The sequence below is a fragment of the Chionomys nivalis genome, chromosome 2, assembly GCF_950005125.1.
Source record: "Chionomys nivalis chromosome 2, mChiNiv1.1, whole genome shotgun sequence".
NCBI lineage: Eukaryota > Metazoa > Chordata > Mammalia > Rodentia > Cricetidae > Chionomys > Chionomys nivalis.
This window is the reverse complement of record NC_080087.1, coordinates 10,248,133-10,270,831: the sequence shown is the minus strand read 5'-3', so window position 1 is coordinate 10,270,831 and position 22,699 is coordinate 10,248,133. Positions and strand designations below refer to the sequence as shown.

The window sequence follows — 22,699 nt, the reverse complement described above, 5'->3', positions numbered from 1 at the left end:
AAACTGCATTTGGAATGTGGAGCGGGAAGATCAGGAGTTCCAGGCCATCCTCAGCTACATAGGGAGTTTAAAGGCCAGTTCTTGATATATGAATCCTGTCTCCCCCTTAAGCCTCCCCACCCCACAACAAAGAAAGAAAGAAAGAAAGAGAGAGAGAGAGAGAGAGAGAGAGAGAGAGAGAGAGAAAGTCAGTCCCACGGGTCCATTGTTTTCTAGGCCAGTGGTTCTCAACCTGTGGGTCTCAACCCCTTTGGCAAACCTCCATCTCTGAAAATATTTACATTATGACTCATAATGGTAGCAAAATTACAGTTATGAAGTAGCAATGAAAATAATTGTATGGTTGGGGTCACTACAGCATGAGGAACTGTATGTATTAAGGGGTCGCAGTATTAGGAAGGTTGAGAACCACGGCTCTAGGCTGTGTACTTGGGACTAGGACACAGAGAAAGAAGTTATCAGAGCAGAAGAGGCATCTTCTGTCACTCCAAGGCAAGATTCTGGGAAGCGAGAGTTCAAACCCCAGAGGGGTCCCTTTACTAACCTGTGTTTGAACAATGGGCCGTGACGTTAGCTTTTACATGCAAATTTGTAAGGAGCACAAAACAAACTTGATTCCCTGAAGTTCGACCAATCAGCTGACGTAGAGGAAGCCCTCAACAAAGAGGGGCCCCTAGCATTCTCATGGATTCTACACAATGGCCAGTCCATCAGTGCCTCAGCAGGTCACCAGTAACACCCAAACTGAGGGAGGCAGAACAGCTCTTCAAAGTCCCTAATTCTTCTTTAGGCGATGGGGTTTGCAGGGTCTACCCCAGGGGAGGGACAGCAGATTCCTTTGAGGCTAATCTCCTCAGAGATTAAAATAACAAAGAAAATGGGAAGGGAAACTAAAAAAGTTTCCTCCCAAGGTCAAGCAGGCAGGCCGAAGAGGGTGTTTTTCCTGGGAATCTTTTGTCAGGGCGCCAAGTCACTTCCAGGCAGATGTGTCGACTGTAGGGTAAGATCAGTCTGCTGAGAAAACCTTCTGACCCCAGGAAATACATTGAGATAGCAGGAGGTTGTTTGATGTTCCAGGGTCTGGAGGTGAGCTGCTGTGGCTGCAGCCTGCCTGAGGTGATGAGGGGTCTCTGGTTTCATGGGCTAACTCCAAAGAACATGAGAGATCCAAAAACAAAACAGCAAACTATATCTGTATCTGCCAGGAAGAGCCACAGTCCCCAGGCAGCAACACTACCTCGCTCTGCATGGCCTCTATTCTCATTCGGGTCCTGCATTCAGGGTCCCGTTCCCTCCTGTTCAGGTTAATTAAGAGATGTTTCCCAGCCTTGTGTTCAACCAATAGAGAAAGCGAGGCAAGTCAGTCAATAGCTAACCACTACTCCCCCAATGCCCAGTGCAACCTATACGTATAAAAGATAATTGTGGAAACAACAGTCGGGTCACCAGCTAGTGGATGTTTCTATCAGTATCTCAGGGTGAGGGGGCTTTCCATGTGCCAGCTCCTGAGCACGTACCCAGGACACACACACTATATGAAGGGCCAATGGACAACAGACACGGGTGGACGTATGTACAAAAGTGGACGAGTCAATGGGCATTAACAGGGCTCAGGGTCCAGGAAGGTACTAGAACAAATTAAAAGAATGAGAAAACAGACAAGAAATCTCTGTGATACAAGAGTGCATTCTTGGGTAGGGTAGAAGCAGCATCAACAAAAATCACTCTCATTTTATGGCATTTTCTTTTATTTTGCCATTAGAAGAAATAAAGAGATTGGTCAGCCTTTAAACTCTCTTAAAACCCTCCCCACATGATTTAAAACTGTAAGGCTTAACTTGATGTGTCCATAGCCCCTGACACATAGGAGATACACAATAGTTACACATCCCAAGAGAGGCCGAGCAGGAACCCCTTTTCCCCACAGCCCAGGCTTGCCGTCCCCAGAAAATGGAATCTCCTGGTCTAATGCTAGCTTTCCAAATTGACTCAGTGCGGATGAAAACTGCTGAGCTGGACCGACACAGGGTCTCCCAATGTCAGAGGATGACTGCGCAGGCTTAGCCACCACCCATCAAGAGTCACTCAGAAACACACATGACTTTTCTCCCCTGCCACTAGATCTCCCTTCAGTACACAGTAGGTGCTACAATGTTACCTTAGCCAATTCCAGTTCCGAGAGCATTCGTGATTTAAAGCAATGGCCGAGATGGATGATCAAGATGCCACCCCACTTCTCCCCCACCCCCGCCCCAGATTCCAAGCCAAGGCTATGGCACAGGCTGGCCTTCTGGGGGTCATCCTGAGGTACCTTGCTTCCACAAAGCTCCACCTGTCTTCCACAGGTCAGAGGTGCCCAATGTCAGGCAGTATGCTAACTTGTGCTTGGCAAAAAGAAAGCAGATGTTTTTATGCTCTGAACCTGTCACCTAGTTCACTTGTCTTTAACCCCATTTTTCACTAGTTTGGTGATTTGTTCGTTTTGAGGGCTCCTAAGGATGTTAGGCAAGTTTTCTACCACTGAGCAACAAACCCAGCCCTCTGACTCTGTGCTGCTGCACAGCTCCCTTGACAGAGAACTTCTCTATCTGAAAGGCCTAAGACCTGCGGCACTATAGGGTCAACTTTTCAGACAGAGGTAACAGAAGTTAGATAAGGAACATTCAAAAAAACCCCTGGTCCTTCCTGATTCCACGTAGTCAGGGGACTGGGGTTCAAAGCCACAGTTTGGGCTTTCATAGCCTGAAGGTATCCGGAGGCCTTTGAAATTCTACCTACAGACAACCTCAAAAATTCAAGACTCTACTCAGTGCCATTAAAGAGATAATTCTGGTGTCAGCAAGAGGAAGGCCCATCACCAAGGCTTTCTTCAGAGGGACTCAAGCCACACCTGCTAATGGGCCTGCCTGGGGGCAATGAACTATTTACCCCTGTTTATCACTAGGTAGGTGGTAATTTTCTCTCAGGTCTTAGTTTTCTTCTGAAGGTTTGTTTATCTCCCCAGGTGGATCAGAAGGATATCAGCTTTTAACTTGGGATTCCTGATTTTTTTTTTCAAACAGGAACCTTGCCCCCACCCCACCCATTATCCCCCACCTCCCCACATTGTACACAGAGACACACATACACTGGAGACTGCCTCCTACACAGAGACAGGCATGCATAGGAGCCTGCCTCCAACACACAGAGACACAAGTACACTGGAACCTGCCACCTACACACAAAGACACACATGCACTGGACACGCATGCACTGGAGCCTGCCTCCAACACAGAGACACACGTGCACTGGAGCCTACCTCCTACACACAGAGACACATGTGCACTGGAGCCTGCCTCCTACACAGAGAGACATGTGCACTGGACATGCATGCACTGGAGCCTGCCTCCTACACACGTCAGAGACACATGTGCACTGGAGCCTGCCTCCTACAGAGACACACGTGCACTGGACACGCATGCACTGGAGCCTGCCTCCTCCACACGTCAGAGACACATGCACTGGAGCCTGCCTCCTACACACAGAGACAAGCATGCTCGGTTTCCCTTAAGGTAACTTTTTCACTAGCTGAGGATGCTGGCTGATTACTTTTCAGGTGAGCAGATCCTTCCAGGTTTGGGAAGACTGGAGGATGAGCACTGGGTAACACATACTGGGTAACGGAGGGCAGATCCAAGCAAGAGGTCACTAGGGATCCTGCTAGGTAGTTAACATGCCTTACATTAACCGCACTTTGATTTGTGGCTAAATGAAGTTCAGAGCAGAGCCAAGACTCATACATGTTTAGACTTGTGGGCAAGCCTGCGCAGCTGATAACGTATTTATCATTGTGAATTTCAGGTACTTTCCAAAACTTTATTTCAAAGTCCTCCCGGCCTGTAAAGAGTTAAACCCTCCTTCCCCCCCCCCTTAGCTTGTCCAGTAGCACGTCTTAAGAAATTCTTAAGTTTTTTAAAACTACCCCAAACGCCGGAAAGCTTCATAAACATCAACCGCACACCCTTTAAAAATCTCGACATCTGATGGAGAACCCAGAAGCATAAAATAGCATAAAATTAAGTAAATACCGCGGTGATTACAAATGCCTGTTTCCTTGACAACTCCCCTCCCCCAGCCCTTCTGCGATAGGGAAAAACCAAAATGAAAACGAGGAGGGGGTATCTACAGAGTCATGCCGCGCTCCAGCGGGGCCCAGCCAGGCCAAGCCCAGGAAGGAAATACAAATAAATCAATTTAGATCGGGGCTGTATTTTGTGGAGTATATTTTTGTGGTTGTCATAGAAACACCAGAGACAGAAGAACGTGTTGCACGAACACAAAAGAGAGCCCGTGTATGTATCAAGAGGATTCTCTACAGCTTCACTGGTGGCCAAACAAACGCTTCCACCCTGGGAGGGGTGCTCGCAGAGCCCCAAAAGGCACCTCACCACCCGGGACAAAGCAGTGGTCCTCAGCGGAGCCCCTGTACCCCGCTCCCCACCCGGCATCATTCACCACCACCACACCAGTCCCCCAGCCTGCCCCGAGCCCATCCCTTCCAAAGTCTGAGGAAAACCTGCCGAGCTGAGGAAACCCTGCTAGAGAAGGACATCTGATCATTGCACGCCCCACCCCAGGAGAAGGTGCCTGGAAATCGCAGGGACACCACCTACCTCGTTCCCGGCAGCGCTGTGCATTGGCGCTCACCAGCTAGAACTGCGAGGCAGCTGCCTAGGGTTCAGAAACTGCCTCTACTTTAGAGAAGCTGTAAGTCAGCCAACACGCGAAAGAAAAAGCGAGACTCCACCCAAAGGGGTGGACCCTTCGGGGAGGGGAAAAAAAGGTGGTCCTCGGCTGACGTCTCTCCCCACCCATGTCACTTCCTTTTAAAGCTTCGACTTAGTTGTGGGGAGGGACGCTCAAAGGACCCGTGTAACCTGAGTCACCTTCTTCTCCTTCCAATGGGTGTGAGGAAGTGTCCGGCTCGGCCTCCTGTTGGATTCAGATGGGATCGGGAAGTCGCCCGTGTGGACAACAAAGCCAGCCCAGTGGCCTGGCGGCGCTTGCCCAGCTCACGAACCCTGTTGCGTCCCCGCGCAGAAAAGGCCTGAGCAACCTCGGCCTCCTGCCCTGGAAATCGCCCTCCTGTTTCGTTCAGCGAGAAGAGGATGAGGGCGGAAGCCCGAGCACCCTAGTGCCCTCCTCACCTCTTCTGCCCCCCTCCGCCCCATGCTTAGAATGAGGCTGTGACTCTTTCACTTGTTGAGCCCGGAAGCCCCTTCCAAGATCACACCCAGCGCTCCCAAGACCAAGGTGTGCAGACCGTGGATGCCAGGAGCTCGAGTGGATGGATGCTCTCCTCCAAAGTCAGGCACCAGGGCCGACTACCGCTGCAGTTGCGCACACGCAACAACCCGCGCATGCACTTGGCATTTCACGCAGGTGTTAGCAAGGGTCTGAGCAGCCCTTTTAAACAAAATAGAATCGTGAAACTTTAAAGGAGGGACGACGGTTGGGAAGCGAGCAAAGGCCAGGTGCGTGACATTCCTGGAAAGGTGATTTCAATCACAGGGTGCTTAAAGTGCCCTTCAAAAGCGCGCTCTCCCAGCCACTGTCACAGATGTTTTTGTATTTACAGAAAGAAAGCCCCGGTGTTCCGTTCTGCTCTCTGGATGTGTTCACAGTATTGCGGAGTTTCTAAGTACTATAGAACCTCACGGCAAACAGCACGATGCAGACAGGGTCCAAGACGGGGAAGGCACTCAAGAAACAGGAAACAGGGTTTCTACTTTGACGTCCAGGAAATCATCTGGAATGTGAGAACAATGCAGAAAGGAGTGGGAGTGGAACAATCCAAACCAAAACCAACCAAGAAAAGGTGGGGTGTGAAAATCAACTTGATCGGCTAGTAAAAGGATGTTGGTAAAGTTTCCTGGAAGTACTAGAGATGAGATACTCACTGGTTAAGAGTGCTTACTGCTCTTGAAAAGGACAGGGTTCGGTTTCCAGCATCCACATCTGACAAGGCACAACCACCCTCAACACCAGGGAATCCAGCACCCCCTTCTGGCTCTCAGGGGTACTGCATAAATGTGATGCACAGAAGCAGACACCAACACATAAATAATAAAAAATTAGTCTAAATTTTTGTTTTCTGCATCCAATGCAATCTTTAAAACTTCTTGGTAAACCACAGTTCCTAAAAGGTTAAGAGATGAGGGCTGACAGTTTCAGGCCAGTCCCGGCTACCTAGAAAAATGACTCAATACCCCTCGCCCCAAAATAATTCTCTTTTATAACTTTTCAAATTGTTATTTTATGACCTCATTGGTGGGAATCAAAAAGTTTTCCAAAGTATTTTCCAGATAGTTAGATTTTTTCATATTTATATTTTGAATGGGAATTAACTTTTAAAATTTGGGAATTCTTGCCAAGCATGGTGGTACACACCTTTAGTTTCAGCACTTGGGAGGCAAAGACAGATGGATCTCTGAGTTTGAGACCAGCCTGGTGTACAGAACTACTTCCATGATATTCAGGGCTATACAGGAAAACTCTATCTGGAAAAACCCTAATAATAATAATAATAATAATAATAATAATAATAATAATAATAATAATATCATACCTGAGACTTACATAAACTTATGCTATGTTGATTACAGGTACAATAGATGATTTTGGTGGAAACAACAGTAAATTAAACATTTGACAATTACAACTCTTGTCCCAAGTTCATGTGTTTATTTCATTATCATGATTCAGTTATGACCCTCAATTATCACTACAACTTTATCTATTAGCCAATGTTGCTAAGAACTCAGGATCTTAGAAACATATCAGAGGAAAGGGAAGGAAACCGCCATTTGTGACTATTTAAGGTGGAATCACAACATCAGTGGGCTGAATTCTAGGCATTTTATTGAGTCCCATTTAGAGTCTGCTTTATATGCCCATATTCACACACGACTGTGAGCATTTCTGTCATAATGTAACAGTCTAGTTCAGCAAATATCCCTTGGGAATCCACGGCACAAAAACAAGCCGTGAGTGCTCATTCCTTTTTTTTTTTTTTTTTTTTTTTTTGGTTTTTCGAGACAGGGTTTCTCTGTAGCTTTGGTGCCTGTCCTGGAACTAGCTCTTGTAGACCAGGCTGGCCTCGAAGTGAGTGCTCATTCTTAAAGCGGAAAGAGACATGTAAACAGCTGTGATACAGACGGACACAACAGCTCCACTCCACAGTGGCTGGAGAACGGGAAAAGAAAGCAGAGGGGTTGGGTCAGCGAAGTTTCTCAGTTCATTTCAAACTCTAAGGAGAAGGAAGGGCACTATCTCCATCATTATGACAGTAAAAAGTAATTATTACAAAAATGTCAACTCAGGCTGAGAATTTCTAACCTAAAAATTTGAAACCTCCCAAAATCCAGACTTCTAGAGTTTTTGTGTGCCACCTGCCTCTTGTTCTGGGCCTCTGTCAAAGTGCAGACATGCGAATTATTTAATATTGTATAAAATTAACTTTAGGTTACTTTGTAAGGTACTTAGAAATAGAAACAAAATTTAAAACTTTCATACCGAGGACCAGGAGAGATGTCTCAGCAGTTAAGAGCCCCAATTGCTTTTCAAGAGGACGAGTTTGAGTCCCAGCACCCATGAGACACTTCAAACTATCTGTAGCCCCAGTTCCGGGGGACCTAAAGCCCTCCTCTGGCCTCTGAAGGCACCGGGTACATACATACGTGAGGGCAAAGTACCCACACGCACAAGAAAATAAATAAATGAAACTTCTTATGCTTATATTTGGGTCTTGTCTCCAAGATTCCTCAATCTCTATGTATGGTCAAATCTTCCCAGATCTGGAAACGCTATCTAAACCACTTCTGACCATACACATTTTTTGGTAAGGGATTGCCAACCTATCCAGTGGAGAAAGAAGAAACCAATTTAGAATGAGATTCAAGGCAAAAAAAATAGTAATTCAGAAAAATCCACGTAAATGACTAATAAACAAGACTATAAAAACCAAAGTTACACCAAAATACAAGTCCAGGGAAGACGCGTTTCTCTCACAAATTCTGCAGACAACACACACGCATTGTGACTAGACAGAATTCCATGGGTCTCTCCTCTAGCAATTGACGCAAGCTCTGGAATTCATTTAAACAAGGTTTTTCATGAGCCCCTAAAATACTTGTACTCCTGACCCCAGTCATACCACTCACTGTAGCTATACCTAGGAAGTAGGCAGGGAAAACCTGAAGGCTTGGGCAATGCCCATCTTTTAGGAGCAGCTCAGTGACCGCCCAGGAGTATATTCCTACTGGAAGTTGCAGGCCAGTTACATAAACCATGGCTTGACCACCAGGTGAGCCTCTTTACAAAAACTGAAAATCCTATCTTTGAAAACCAAGGAGATTTTCATGCTATAGAAAATAAGTGGAAAGGGAACCAGGCTATGTAAAAATGTAACCTTCTGTGTTAGTTACTTCTCATATTGCTGAGTTAAAATACCTAACAAAGGCCACTTAAAGGAGTTGAATTCCACTCAGTGTCAGCGGCAGCCCCACAGCTCAAGGAAGGCGGCAGGTGTAGGAGGCAGCTGGCCACTTTGTATCCACAGTCAGTCAGCAAGAAGAAAATGGTAAGTTGTGGTGCTCATCTCGATTCCCCCTGTTTACACAGCCTGGGCTCTCAGCCCATTGTATGACATGGCTTCCATTTAGGGTGACTTTTCCCACCTTGTGATGATTACTGTTGTCACCTTGACAGAATCTAGAGTCACACAAGAGACAGTTTTGTTTGGGAGGTTATCTTGACCGCCCAATCGGAGGTGGAAAGACCCGACCACTGTGAGTGGAGTCATTCCCTAGATTGGATCCTGGACTAGGTAAAAGGAGAAAGGGAGACAAGGAGCAGCCTGCATCCATCCCCCTCTGATTGTGGATGTGATGTCACCAGCTGCTGAAGCTCCTGCTGCCTTGGCTTCCTGTCATGAGAGACAGAACCTTCAACTGTTAAAGAAAACCCTTCTTAAGCAGCTTTTGTCAGGGTATTTAAAAAATTGTGTGTGTGTATGTGTGTGTGTCTGGTGTGTGTGTATGTGTGTGTGTGGTGTGTATGTGTGTGGTGTGTGTATTGTGTGTGTGTGTCTGGTGTGTGTATATGTGTGTATATTATGTGTGCATGTGTGTGTCTGGTGTGTGTGTATGTGTGTGTATTATGTGTGCATGTGTGTGTGTCTGGTGTGTGTGTATGTGTGTGTCTGGTGTGTGTGTGTAGTGTGTGTGTGTGTCTAGTGTGTGTATGTGTGTGTCTGGTGTGTGTGTGTCTGGTGTGTGTGTGTGTCTGGTGTGTGTAGTGTGTGTGTGTCTAGTGTGTGTATGTGTGTGTCTGGTGTGTGTGTATGTGTGTGTCTGGTGTGTGTGTGTCTGGTGTGTGTGTGTCTAGTGTGTGTATGTGTGTGTGTCTGGTGTGTATGTATGTGTGTATTGTGTGTGTGTCTGGTGTGTGGGTGTGTGTATGTGTGTGTGTATCTGTGTGAGTACATGCCACATATGACAGGTGGTCACGACAGCAGCATAGGATCTGGAGTCACAGGTGGTTTGAGCTGCCTGGCCATGGCTGCAGGGAATTGACCTCAAGTCCTCTGCACGAGCGGCAAGTGCTTCTAACCAGTAAGGAAATCTGTTGCTGTGAAGAGATGATGACCAAGGGAACTATAGTAGAAGAAGCATGTGATGGAGGTTGGCTTAAGGTTTCAGGGTTCAGTCCATTATCATCACGGAAGGAAGCGTCGTGGCGGCAGAAGCAGTGGTGCTGGAACAGTAGCTGAGAGCTACAAGAGGATCTTTGGTCAGAGAGAGAGAGAGAGAGAGAGAGAGAGAGAGAGAGAGAACGGGAAAGAGAGGGGGCGGGGAGAGAGAGACTGACTTCTGGGCCTGGCATAGGCTTTTGAAACCTCAAAGCCCACCCCCAGTGACGCCCTTCCTCTAGTGAGGCCACACAGAATCTTCCTCAAGTAGTGCCACTCCCTAATGTCTAAGCATTAGAACAAAGGCGCCCATGGGGGGCCATTCTCATCCAAACCACCAAACCCTCTCTCCAGCCCCCAGTCTATTGGAGCAACAGGAGCCTTTCAGTTAACCCTCCTAGAAAATCCCTCACTGACATGTCAGAGACCTGCCTCTTCCTCGGTTCTGGTTCTGTCAAGGTGACAGTCTCTGACATACTTCCTCTACAACAATCGCACGGACAAACTGCACTGTGTGTGGTAGTCCAGTAAGTGCCCCCAAAAGCTATGTCTACCCAGAACCCCAAATATGACCTTGCTTAGAAGCAGTCTTTGTAGGTGTGATCAGCTATGATGGGCTGGACATGTAGCTCAGAGGTCTAGCGCTTGCCCAGAACTACCAGGTGTTGGATCTTCATTTGTACCCTAGAGGAGCTGGGAGAGGGTCCTAAGCATGAGGGTACCCTTAGACCCAGTGAGTCTGTGAGAACAGGAGAGAGCTAGCACAAGACAGGCAGACTGGATGCCTTTGCCATCAGTCAAAAGACACCAAAACCAGCCCGGCGGTGGTGGCGCACGCCTTTAATCCCAGCACTAGGGAGGCAGAGGCAGGCGGATCTCTGTGAGTTCGAGGCCAGCCTGGTCTACAAGAGCTAGTTCCAGGACAGGAACCAAAAGCTACGGAGAAACCCTGTCTCGAAAAATCCAAAAAAAAAAGACACCAAAACCTGCTAACACTACCAAAAGCTGGAGGACACCAGAGCAGGCTCTTCTTTGTGGCCTCCAGGAGGACCAGCCCTGTTGACTCCTCGGGTCCATCCTGGCCATGAGAGCACATACTGTTAGGGTTTTCAGGCACATGCTATGCAGCCGTTCACCATGAGAACCCAGGGAAGCCAGCATGGCACACTGGGAGGTGACCTCTCCCGGAGCAGGAAATGACAGCTTTTCATTTGCTGTTTGATATTTATTGCCTAATGTGCACTTTCTGCAATATACATATATGACCTGAAGATTGTGGCTAATAAAACAATCCTGGGGCTGGATAAATGATCAGCGGTTAATCTTACCGCCGCTCTTATAGAGGACCCAAGTTCATTCCCAGTGCTCACGCTGGAGTAATCACAACCGTTGCCTGTAACTTCAGTTCCTGACGCCATGACACCCTCTTCTGGACTCTGTGGGCATCCACACCCCCCCACACAAATCCAAACATACACATAATTAAAAATCAAAATAAGTCTCAGGGGAAAGTGTTTTTCTAGCCTCCCTTGCTCCCCGTGGCTTGGCTGGCCTGCTTGCCATGGGAAGGCAAGCCATGGAAGAAGGCTGCTGGTCATGGGTTTGCTCCCCACGGCCTGGCCAGCCACGCAAGAGGGGTTGCTGCTTGCTCACAGGCTTGTTCCCCGGGGCTCGACTGGCCAGCCAGCCATGGGGAAATCGGGCACAGAAGAGGGGACGCTGTTCTCAGGTATCCTTAGGTAAGTTCTACCACGAAGCTAGCTCTGTTGCCAGCAACAGAGTACTGATTCCTTCCTAAAGCTTCAGGCCCCTTGCTTTGCTTGTTCGCATAACTCTGGGGGTTGGGGAGCCTGATGGGAAAGTTTGTGAAACCTCCGTGCTGTGGTGGAACTGCAAACCAATCATTCATGACAAATTTGTCCATGTAGTTGACATAGCTCTTCATATCCCAGAGCTGTTTATTCGAGAAGATGATGCTCTCACATAGAAAGTCTAAAGGCCTCAAGCTGAGCAAGTTTAAAACAAGCCCTCTGCCGGGCGATGGTGGCGCACGCCTTTAATCCCAGCACTCGGGAGGCAGAGGCAGGCGGATCTCTGTGAGTTCGAGACCAGCCTGGTCTACAGAGCTAGTTCCAGGACAGGCTCCAAAGCCACAGAGAAACCCTGTCTCGAAAAACCAAAAAAAAAAAAACAAAAAAAAAAAAACAAAACAAAAACAAGCCCTCTGAAGGCCACCTTGGCTCGTGAGCTGGACCGCTGCCTCTCTCTGGAACATCAGGGCTTTTTGACGGCCGTGAGCCTCTCTTCTTCTCCGCCATCATTGCTTGTCCCCTGCCTGACTCTCCTAGCACTTCCTAAGCTACTCGTGACTAATTCTCTCCTCACTGTTGCTCTTGGGCCAGCCCAGGCCTCTGTCATTGTGAGGTGACTGTGAAATCCCTTGATATTTCGGTTCTGCACAGAACTCAGTCTCCTCAGGCTCCTTTAGGATCGGGCCACGTCTCTCGAGGCTTTTTCCTCCCACACTTTTGAGACTTCCTTGCCCCTCAGCCTTCTCCAGCGGGCTGTCCTCTATCTCCGGCTTCATCTCACTCTCCAGAAGGCAGAGTTACCTTTGACCGATTTCCCGTCACGCAACTACCGAAGTGCAATCTACTAGGTTGTTTTACATGTTTACCCCATACTAGCCTGTGAGAGCAGGATTCACACTTTCTGAGACCTGTTACAGCGGAGCTCCACAAATAATAACTAGTGAAAAAAAATTGTCTTTCCTTTGACCACTGGCAGCTGGGTCTCTTGGTTGCTGCTCCTGCAACTCAGCTGAACTTTAGGTTACACTTTTATTTCCCTCCCTCCCTCCTCCCCCCCTTTCTCCCTTCCTTTCCTTTCCCTCCTTCCTTCTTTCCTGATGCTGGACATGAGAACACATGACCTCATACATGCTAGGCAGACACTCTACTACTGAGGTAAGCCATAGGCCCATTTTCTAGTCACGTTCTTGGTGTGTGTGGGGTGTGTGTGTGTGTATGTGTGTATGTAAGAGAGAGAGTATAAAATAATTATCAACTGCCACTATTGTGCTTGATACAGAGAATAAATCTTCTGTCTGTAGTCCTACAACCTAAACGTGTACCAGCCTGTCAGAACGAATCATTTCATTAACACTCTTGTCCCCTTAGGTACAGGAGATTGAGCCCAGGGCCTCGCACACACTAGAGAATCTGCTTTACCACTGAAAGCGTAGGACTTTAAAGAAAAGCATCTCCTGGTATCCTGGCTGTGGAGACTCACGTGAACAGACCCTATGCCTCGCTGACTCACCTCTGGGCTTAGGAATATAGGACAGAGGGGATCGGCAGACTTCTCATTCCCCTGCTTCTCTCACAGGCCAGTGGAGCCGGCCTGCAGAACAGAAGCAACGCCTGCAGGTTGAAGCTGCAGGCCAAGAATGCGGCCAAGAAGCGAGGAGCCCAGGGCAATGGGAAGAGCTGAGGCAGCTGAGAGAAAGCAGGGAGATGGCTCCGTGGGGAGAGGGACCTGCCGCTAAGCAGGTTTATTTCCTGGGTGTGGATGGTGGAAGAAGAAAAGAAAGCCAACTCCTGCGAGTTGCCCTCTGACTCACATAAACACACATACAAAGATAAAGATGAGCCTGGGACTGTAGTCCCCATGGGCCCAGAGGGCTGTATCTGACTCTTCAGCCTGTTCTACCCTTGCTCCCATGACACAGCCTGTTGCAGACCCCACTAGCTATGCATTCCCTGGCCTCTTCCAGGGCTTAGGGCCCCTGGGATGCTTTGTTTCCGGTTGCCTGTAATATTTGCAAATCCCAAGAGCAAGGACAATGTGGGCTTCATCATCCATTTCGACCTGATTGTGACATCCTGTTGTCTCTCTGGGAACATCCTGGTGTCTCCTATTCTAGGCGCTGCAGGCTGCAGGCCCAGAGCCGTAACATTGGGCATAGAGGTGTTTTTCTGGGTCTCCAGACTGCACGTCCTCACCACATAGCCCTCTGATAGCTTTGTGCTGAGTGGATTCACAAAGATTAGGTGCAGCACACAATGCCTGTCTGCGCTCTATGCGCTACCATATAGTTCGCGAGCTTTGGGCAAGGGGCTGGAGGCTGAAACACACAAACACACAAAGACACAGACCTCTAGTCACTGGTAAGAAGCCCCCTATTCAATAGCACCATGGAGGCTTATATACCCAACATAGTCAGGTGGGCCAACAGGTGAAAACCTTATCCTCTAATCCTCAAGGCCAAGGCAACACGTGCTCGTGAAGCAGAGCTGGTAAACAACTTTGACACAGCTTTTAGTAACTCAAATCAGAAGGAAAGTAAAGATCTCTAGCAGCGAAGAGCAGCTGGAGGCCAGGACTCCAAATGGTTCCAACGACTAGGAGTCTTCTAAAGGCAATTTTTGCCAAAATGAAGAGAGAGGTCCGAGTCATTTATTTCTTAGAGAAACCCCTTAGTGGATTTCTTTTATTTTTTATTTATTTTTCTCTCATATATTACAATGTAATCGGTTTCCTATCCCTCCTCTGCTCCCAGTCCCTCTCCCTCTCATCCTTGTCCCCCAGATCCTCCCCAGTTTCCCTCCAGAAAAGAGCAGCCTTCCTAAGGATAGCAACCAAAGATGGAATATCAGGTTGCAGTAAGACTGTGCACATCCCCTTAGATCAAGGCTGCTGGACGAGGCGACCTAGTAGGAGGAAAAGGGCCCCCAAAGCAGGGAAGAGTCAGAGACAATTTCCCTCCTGGTCCCTCTGTTAGGAATCCCTAACAGCACGGGCTTGTCCAAATTATGAAATAAACTTTTCCAAACTAATTATTTAGTTCTGCCTAGGAGGGAAGAAAAAAATGAACTGAGAGTTTTGAACATTCACGTTAGGAAGAAAACATGTCTTCCCTTTCGCCCATCCCCTCCCTCCCTAACTCCTCCTACTTCTGTCCCTCCTGCCTTTCCCCCTCCCCTTTGATACCCACCACCCTCTCCTTTCCATCCTTTCTTTGAAACCTTTCTCTGGTTTTTCACCTTGAATAGCACATTCCCCAGACAATTACAGGCTGAGAAGAGAGGACAAGGAGACGCCATGCTCTAATAGAGTCATTGGCCAGTGAGAAAAACGTGTGCTGCCAAGTGTAAGAGTCAGAATAAAGAAGCGCTAAAATCGAAGCATTTCTAGAGACACGTTTGTGTCCATAGAACTCCAGAGGGATCTACGGCAGTTTACGAGAATCAGTCAGTAAACGATCTTAGCGAGGTCAACATGCTAAGTCAACAGGCTGTACACATCCCAGAGAGACCTCGTTCCCAAAGACGCTGTGGCTGTACCTGCTGTCCTCCATGTCCTCAGGACACACCGTCCCCACTGAGATGGGGCTTCCTTCCCTTCTGACATTCAGCATGGCCTGCCTGTAGCCCAGAAGCTGGGACAGATGTCATTGTGTGTCTGTGAGGTCAGAGTCTGGAAGGGCCAGCAGCCTTCCTGGGGCTTCTGAAGTTCTCGGGTCTCTGAAGTCACTCTGTGTTGGCCCTTTCAGAGCCCAGGTGCAGGGGTTTCCTGTGGTTTTAAAGACAGTCCCCAAAGAATCTAGCATCTGTATCAGAGCAGCCCAAGTGTGTAGCATGTGATCAAAGCTTTTGGGGGGATCCAGGCCTGTCTGTCTGGGAGTCGGTCCACATGCTCACCTTTTCAGCACTGCCCTGGATATCTGGAGCAGAGAGGACTCCTCTCTGTGTGTGTGATCTGAACTGCTCATCTGACCTCCATGACCTTCAAACCCCTAAGTTTACAATGGCTCACCATACAGTTCTTAACAAGCAAAACATATACTAATAAACAGAAAAATGAAATAAAAAACATTTATAATAGCATCAAAAGCCCCTGTGCCAAAGAATGAAGCCAGTGGAAGTGTGTCTTGTCATTAAGAGAAAGACAGTAAAATACCACTGAGAGAAATTAAAGACAATGTGCATAAGTGGGGGAATATTACAAAATAACACAGATTCAAATATTTATGTGTACCTATACATCTTCATGGAACTGGTCTATATTTTTCAAGTATTATATGTATAAAAATTATGAAGTGTGCCGGGCGGTGGTGGCGCACGCCTTTAATCCCAGCACTTGGGAGGCAGAGGCAGGCGGATGTCTGTGAGTTCGAGACCAGCCTGGTCTACAAGAGCTAGTTCCAGGACAGGCTCCAAAATCACAGAGAAACCCTGTCTCGAAAAACAAAACAAAACAAACAAACAAACAAACAAAAATTATGAAGTGTACAGGCTGATTCTAGCACTGATGTGGGAATGCAAAGAATCAAGCTCTACAAGGAACTAGGTGGGTCCTCCATCTGCTTAAGACTCTAAGAGGGGTGTGTGTGTGTGTGTGTGTGTGTGTGTGTGTGTGTGATAAAGCTGCGGTGATACTGGCATTTAGGAGGCTGAGGGAGGAGGATTATCACAAGTTTGAGACCAACCTGGACTAGAGAATGAGGCTGGCCTGGGTTACAGAACTAGACCTATATCATTAATATATATATATGCGATTATATAAAATGCAACACTGTATTAAATATTAGTATTAATTTATAGAGTACCTGATACTATAAAACAATATATTCACATGTTTCACATATTATTAGTATATGGAATGAAAAATCCAAATCAAGTGCTTACAGGAACTTATTTATCATTTAAGTAGCACTGTAGAGAAGTTGAGAATAGTCATTAAAAAAACAAAAACAAAAAGAAATGAACGGTGCCGAGCGAGCTGGATCAGCACACAGAAAAAATGAAACGTGACTGCTTCTTCACACTACCCTCAGAAGTCTTTCCCAGGGAGTCGGAGTTCAAAGGTGAAGGATAAGACATCCTGAATACAAAGTGGGAAATTATCTTCAACACCTTTGGGAGAGCAGCATTCAAGACGCCTTTGGTATAAAGAACAGAAACTGAGAAACTGAGTTACCTTAAAATGAAGCTGTCCTGATTTCCAAAGGCTACCGTGAAGAGTCACAGGGCAAACTGCAGCGTCCAGGAACAAACCTGTCACACGTGGTCCTGACAAAGAGCCCTTATCCAAAAGGTATTTAAATATCCTTCAAATAAGCATGAAAAAGCCAACTCCGTAGATAATGTTAGACACTTGAAAAGGCTTGCTACAGAAGGAACACATCCATCAGAATGCAGCCAAAAAAAGCTGAGATATGCCTGCCAAGACCATAGCACAGCTGACACACACTGCATAGAAGACAAAGAGGCCCAGCATGATGACCTATGCCTTTAATTTCAGTACTCAGGAGTCAGGCAAATGGATTCCTCTGAGTTTGAGAACGGCCTGGTCGATATGGTGAGTTCCAGGACAGCCATAACTGCACAATAGAGAGACCCAGTCTCACAGAAACAAGGTGAGGGCAGGGGGGGGGGAGGGAGGGAGGGAAGGGGGGAGAGAGAGAGAGAGACAGACATCGAGGGATGTCGCTCATGCTTTGATGATGGAGGAAGGTCATTGGTTAAAAAATAAAGAAACTGCTTGGCCCTCATAGGTTAAAACATAGGTGGGTGGAGTAAACAGAACAGAATGCTGGGAGGAAGAGGAAGTAAGCTCAGACTCGACAGCTCTGCTCTCTGGAGCAGAGGCCATGCTCCCCTTTCCCGGCCAGACGCCATTTCCTCTCCTCTCTGAGGCAAATGCCATGCCCGTGTGCTCCAGAGCAGACGCGATGAAGCTCCGACCCAGGATGGGATGTAGGCTAGAATCTTCCTGGTAAGCGCACCTTGGGGTGTTACACACATAAATTAGAAATGGGCTACTTCAGGTGCAAGAGTTAGCCGAGAAGAGGCTAGATATAATAGGCCAAGCAGTGTTTAAAAGAATACAGTTTGTGTGTTGTTATTTTGGGGCATAAACTAGCCAGGCAACCAGGAGCTGGGGCGGCAGGAACGCAGCCCACACTACACTTTGAAGTAGCCCAAACAATTTGGAGAGTCATGGATGTGTTCTAATGATACTGAGGATGCAGAGCCAGTGGTCCAGCATTCACATCATTTAGGCATCTACCCAGAGGAAACGCATGCCCAGGAGAGTCAGAACATGCTCCGTGATCTGAGGGTGGACAGAGACAGCAAACAGTTGGATGTTCAGGCACAGCAGAAGGAATAAACAAAAACATTATGATATGTCTGTGCTATATTATCCAGCCATGGAAACAAATGGGAGATCAGCTATATGTAATGTCAGGAAGGAACATCACATGTGTTATTTTTAACCAAAAAAGGCTAGGCACCAAAGATTACTGGGTTTAGTACAGCATGACTTTAGTCCCAGCACTTGGGAGGCGGAGGCAAGATGTAGCGGCATTTCAATTGTATTTTAATAAATAAAACTTGCCTGAGGATCAGAAAAGTAAAACAGTCACGATGGCCAGTCTTAGAGACTAGGCAGCAATAACACACACCTTTAATCTCAGTCAACACACTAGTTGCCATAGAAATCAGGCGATAGTGGTGTACGCCTTTAATCCCAAAACTAGAGAGGATTATAAAACGGGAGGAGACAGCTCTCAGACACAGTCTCATTCTGAGATTCCTGGAGGCAGGATCGCCATTTCAGACTGAGATGGAGGTAAGAGTCAGTGCCTGACTGCTTTACTTTTTGGATCTTCAGGTTGAACCCCAATTTCTATCTCTGAATTTTTATTAATCATGCTTCAGCAGGAGGATGTCTGTAAGTTTGAGGCCAGGACTATATAGAAAGAACTTGCTTTAAATAAAATAAAATAAAATATTACCTACTCTGCAGTTCCACTGGTTAGCTCAAAACTGTGTTGTTAGAACACAGGCAAGTGCCCTGCCTTTGGAGAGCCACAAGAGGACCAAGTGGGAAGGGACAGGATGTGCGGGAAGTGCCACAACATTCTGCTACTCATTTCAAACAAGCACTATACGGATTTATCCCCTTTGGGAAAATAAACTGATTTATGTACCCTTAAGATTTGTGCCCTTCATATTCACATTGTTTTAGAAAAAAAAATTTCAAAGGGTGTTGGGGGAAGGCCTCTTGTTTGTTCCTAGCTGCCCAGACTCCTGAAATAATCTCACAGAAATTACATTAATGGCAATATTGTTTGACCAATAGCTTAGGGCATTTCTGGCTTACTCTTAGATCTTAAATGAACCCATTTCCATTATTTTATATTATACCACAAGGTTCGTGGCTGACCTGCAAGGTTCTGGCTGGAAACTTGCCTCTTTCTCCTCTGGTGGCTCCAGGCTTCTCTCTGACTCCGCCTACTCTCTCTCTCTCTCTATATATATATATATACATATACATATACATATACATATACATATACATATACATACATACATACATATATATATATATATATATATCTTCTAGCCTGGTTATGTTAAGCCATTGGCCGAAATCAGCTTCGTTATTTATTAACCAATAAAAGCAACACATAGACAGAAGGACTTCCCACACCAAAAGGGGGTTAATGAGCTACTTGTTAGTAGAGCACTTGTTTAGAATGTATGAGGCTCTAGGACTGAAGCAAAATACTCAAAAACAAGCAGATAAATAGCTAAACAGAAAACTACATACCCAATGTAGTTTGAAGGAAAATGAACCCCAAAGGGAGTGGCACTATTAGGAGGTGTGGCCTTGTTAGAGGAAGTATGCCACTGTGGAGGTGGGCTTTGAGGTCTCATATATGCTCAAGCTACACCCAGTCAGACAGTCTACTTCCTGTTGCCTGCATAACACCATGTAGCAGCTCCTTCTCCAGCACCATGTCTGCTTGCATGCTCCCCACCATGATGACAATGGACTAAACCTCTGAAATTGTAAACCACCACCGCAATTAAATGTTATACTTTATAGGAGTTGCCAAGGTCATGGTGTCTCTTCACAGCAATAGACACCCAACTTCTTCATCTGCTATTCAAAAGAAGACAGACTCTCTACCTCCCTTCCAACTTAGCTGACTTTAGTCTCCCAAAGGCCAACACTGATTGGAAAGTAAATTTCTAGTTGTTTGGGGGTACAGTGGAGCAGAGCTGACTTTAGCTTTGACTTATGAAAAGGGCTTCAGGTAGCATATTTTAGAAAGTGTGGCTGGATATGATTGGTGCATATTATAATGAATCTATTGAGAGAGATTTGTTTATTTTATCCCTCAGGCATTTGTTTTGACTCTTTTCTATAACATGAAGACATATCCCATAGCTTAGTATTTTAAATTATTATTATCTTTTGTAGTGCTGGCAAGCTTCTAATAAATAGTAACCTATTAAAGATGGGTTTGATGGATATTTCCAAGAACTGACCAAAATCATCCAGCCAGGGAAGATAGCCTGCTGGTTCAGGTTAGGATGGACCAAAAGACTGACTGGCCCTGGACTTGTGGCACGGAAAAAACAAAGAAAAAAAAAAAACCAAGGTAATACAGAAGAGTCCATGGTTTTAGGAGGCAAAACTGGAGGACATTCTCTGCAAAGATTTGGGCTGTGCTGTGCTGGGTTATTTTATATCAACTCAACACAAGTCATAATTATTTCAGAGGGGGGAATCACAATTGAAAAAAAATGCCTCTAGAAGATTGGGCTGTGGTCAAACCTATAGGACAATTTCTTAATTAGTGATCAATCCAGGACAGCCCAACACATTGTTGGTGGGGCTATCTTTGGGCTAGTGGTCCTGGAGTCTATAAGAAGGTTGAGCAAGGCTTGGTGAGCAAGCAATTAAGCAGTACCCCTCCATGGCTTCTGTGCCAGCTCCTGCCTCCAGGTTCCTGCCCTGTATGAGTTCCTGCCTTGACATTCCTCCATCGACTGGGATTCTGATAAGTAACACAAATAAATAATTTCTTCCCCAGGTTGCTTTGGTTATTGTGTTTCTTCAAAGCAATAGAAACCCAAACTAAGACACCATTGAAAGGTGATGCTGGTTATTGTCAGGTTCAAAGGAAATGCCATTTCCCCAAATTCTGGCAGTTAGGCAAAAGTCAGCATTTTTCAGAAACTTGTGAAGTCAGTTTCCTTCTACCAAGAGGAGTCATTTCCTTATCAGTGGCAGAAGGGACAAATGATTATCTGTGGTGCCTATTAGCTCACAAAGTACACACTGGCCTTAAGGTTACCTCGGTATCACAAGTACTTCCTCCTCTCCCCTGAACTTCTCCACCTCATGGGTTCCCTCCCCATCTTCTCTCTACAGTCTGCTATTTTGGCTATGCTTTCTCTTTTGCCCTTTGGGTCTTCCTCTCTTGGTCTCCCCTTACCACCTATTTCCCTCACCCCTTCTCACTTTCTCTCTTTTCCTCTCCCTATGCTCTACCCCTGCTTCTCTCATGACCAGGTCTAGTCTGTTGGCCATAGTAGCACCTTTTTTGTACCACTAACCAGATCCCAAATAACCACACAGAGACTTCTCATTAATTATGAATACTTGGTCAACAGCTTAGGTTTGTTTCTAACTAGCACTTATAACTTAAATTAATCCATATCTTTATTAATCTATGTTCTCCCATGGTGTGGGAGGTCCTTCTGTCTATTTATTGCTTTTATTGGTTAATGAATAAAGAAACTGCTTTGGGCCTATAGGAAAACAGAACTTAGTTAGGCGTGGGGTGGGGATAGCTAAACTCAATGCTTGGAGAAAGGAGGCAGAGTCAGGAGAAGCCATGGAGCCACTGCTGGAGACAGATGCACTGAAACTTTGCTGGTAAGTCATGACCTCGTGGTGATGCACAGATTAATGGAGATGTGTTAAATTAAGATTTAAGAGTTAGCAAATAAGAAGCTAGAGCTAATGGGCCAAACAGTGATTTAAATAATATAGTTTCTGTGTGATTATTTCTGGAGTCTGGGCAGCCGGGAAATGAACAAGCAGCCTCTTTACAATACTCCCATGTGACTTTTTTTCTCTCTCTCCCATTTTGTGTGTCCAACTCATTCCACTTCTGGCTGGCTTCTCTGCCTTTCTTCTTTCCAGCATCCTTTGTCTGGCTGTTCTGCCCATACCTCCTCCCTAGCTAATGGCTCTTTAGATTTTTATTAAACCATTAAGAAGGTGCTTTGGTAAAGATATATCTTCACAGTATAAAAAAAGATTATTCCACAACACTTGGTCATGTTTAGTCTACTTCTTTCTCTCTCTGTTCTGGGCTCTTCCAGATGCCCACTGTTCTCTCTCTCTCTCTCTCTCTCTCTCTCTCTCTCTCTCTCTCTCTCTCTCTCTCTGTGTGTGTGTGTCTCATAGCTACAGTAAGAATATTCCCTTTAGCCACAGCACGGAGCAATCATGAGGTCAGCTTATACAGTTATGATATCTCAAGATTAAGCACCCATTCATTATTTGGGTGATGACAGGGCCTGGGCAGCAGGAGTCTGAGAGGCAAGAGAGATCTAAACTGGAGACAAGCATCTTGATGGCATCAGCAGAATACTGGCAGCTGTGACCTTAGGGTTGACAGGTGAAGCACTGCACACCTAATTACATTTCAATCAGATAAACAGGGAACAATTGCCAGCCCATTTGATGCAATATTTACTTCTTAAAGGAGCACACGTTTACTTGGTTGGCAGGTAAATATTTGGAGTCACGTGATAGGACATGTTTGCACCATAAAATGAGTCGTGTATCTGAAATTTAAATTTAATGTGGAGTAGGCCCTTTAATTCAGTAAATATCAGCATGCAACACTGGATGCAAGAGAAAGGGCTAAGGCTGATATCCGGGTCCTATGGTAATAAGAGTTTCAGATGGAAGGCTGAGAGATGGCTCAGTGGTTAAGAGACCTGGCTACTGCCAAGTGGTGGCAGTGCACGCCTTTAATCCCAGCACTCGGGAGGCAGAGGCAGGCAGATCTCTGTGAGTTCGAGGCCAGCCTGGTCTACAAGAGCTAGTTCCAGGACAGGCTCCAAAGCTACAGAGAAACCCTGTCTTGAA

At 46.3% G+C, this 22,699-nt stretch overlaps 1 protein-coding gene across 1 annotated transcript in view; it reads right to left on the bottom strand.

Annotated features, from left to right (window-relative positions):
* Positions 1 to 4,800, bottom strand: part of Agpat4 (1-acylglycerol-3-phosphate O-acyltransferase 4) — a 98,751-nt gene extending 93,951 nt beyond the window's left edge. The window contains exon 1 of the mRNA XM_057762904.1: positions 4,653 to 4,800. The gene's annotated coding sequence lies outside the window, so the exon portion shown is untranslated. The remainder of the gene's footprint in view (positions 1 to 4,652) is intronic.
* Between the last annotated feature and the right edge of the window lie 17,899 nt (positions 4,801 to 22,699).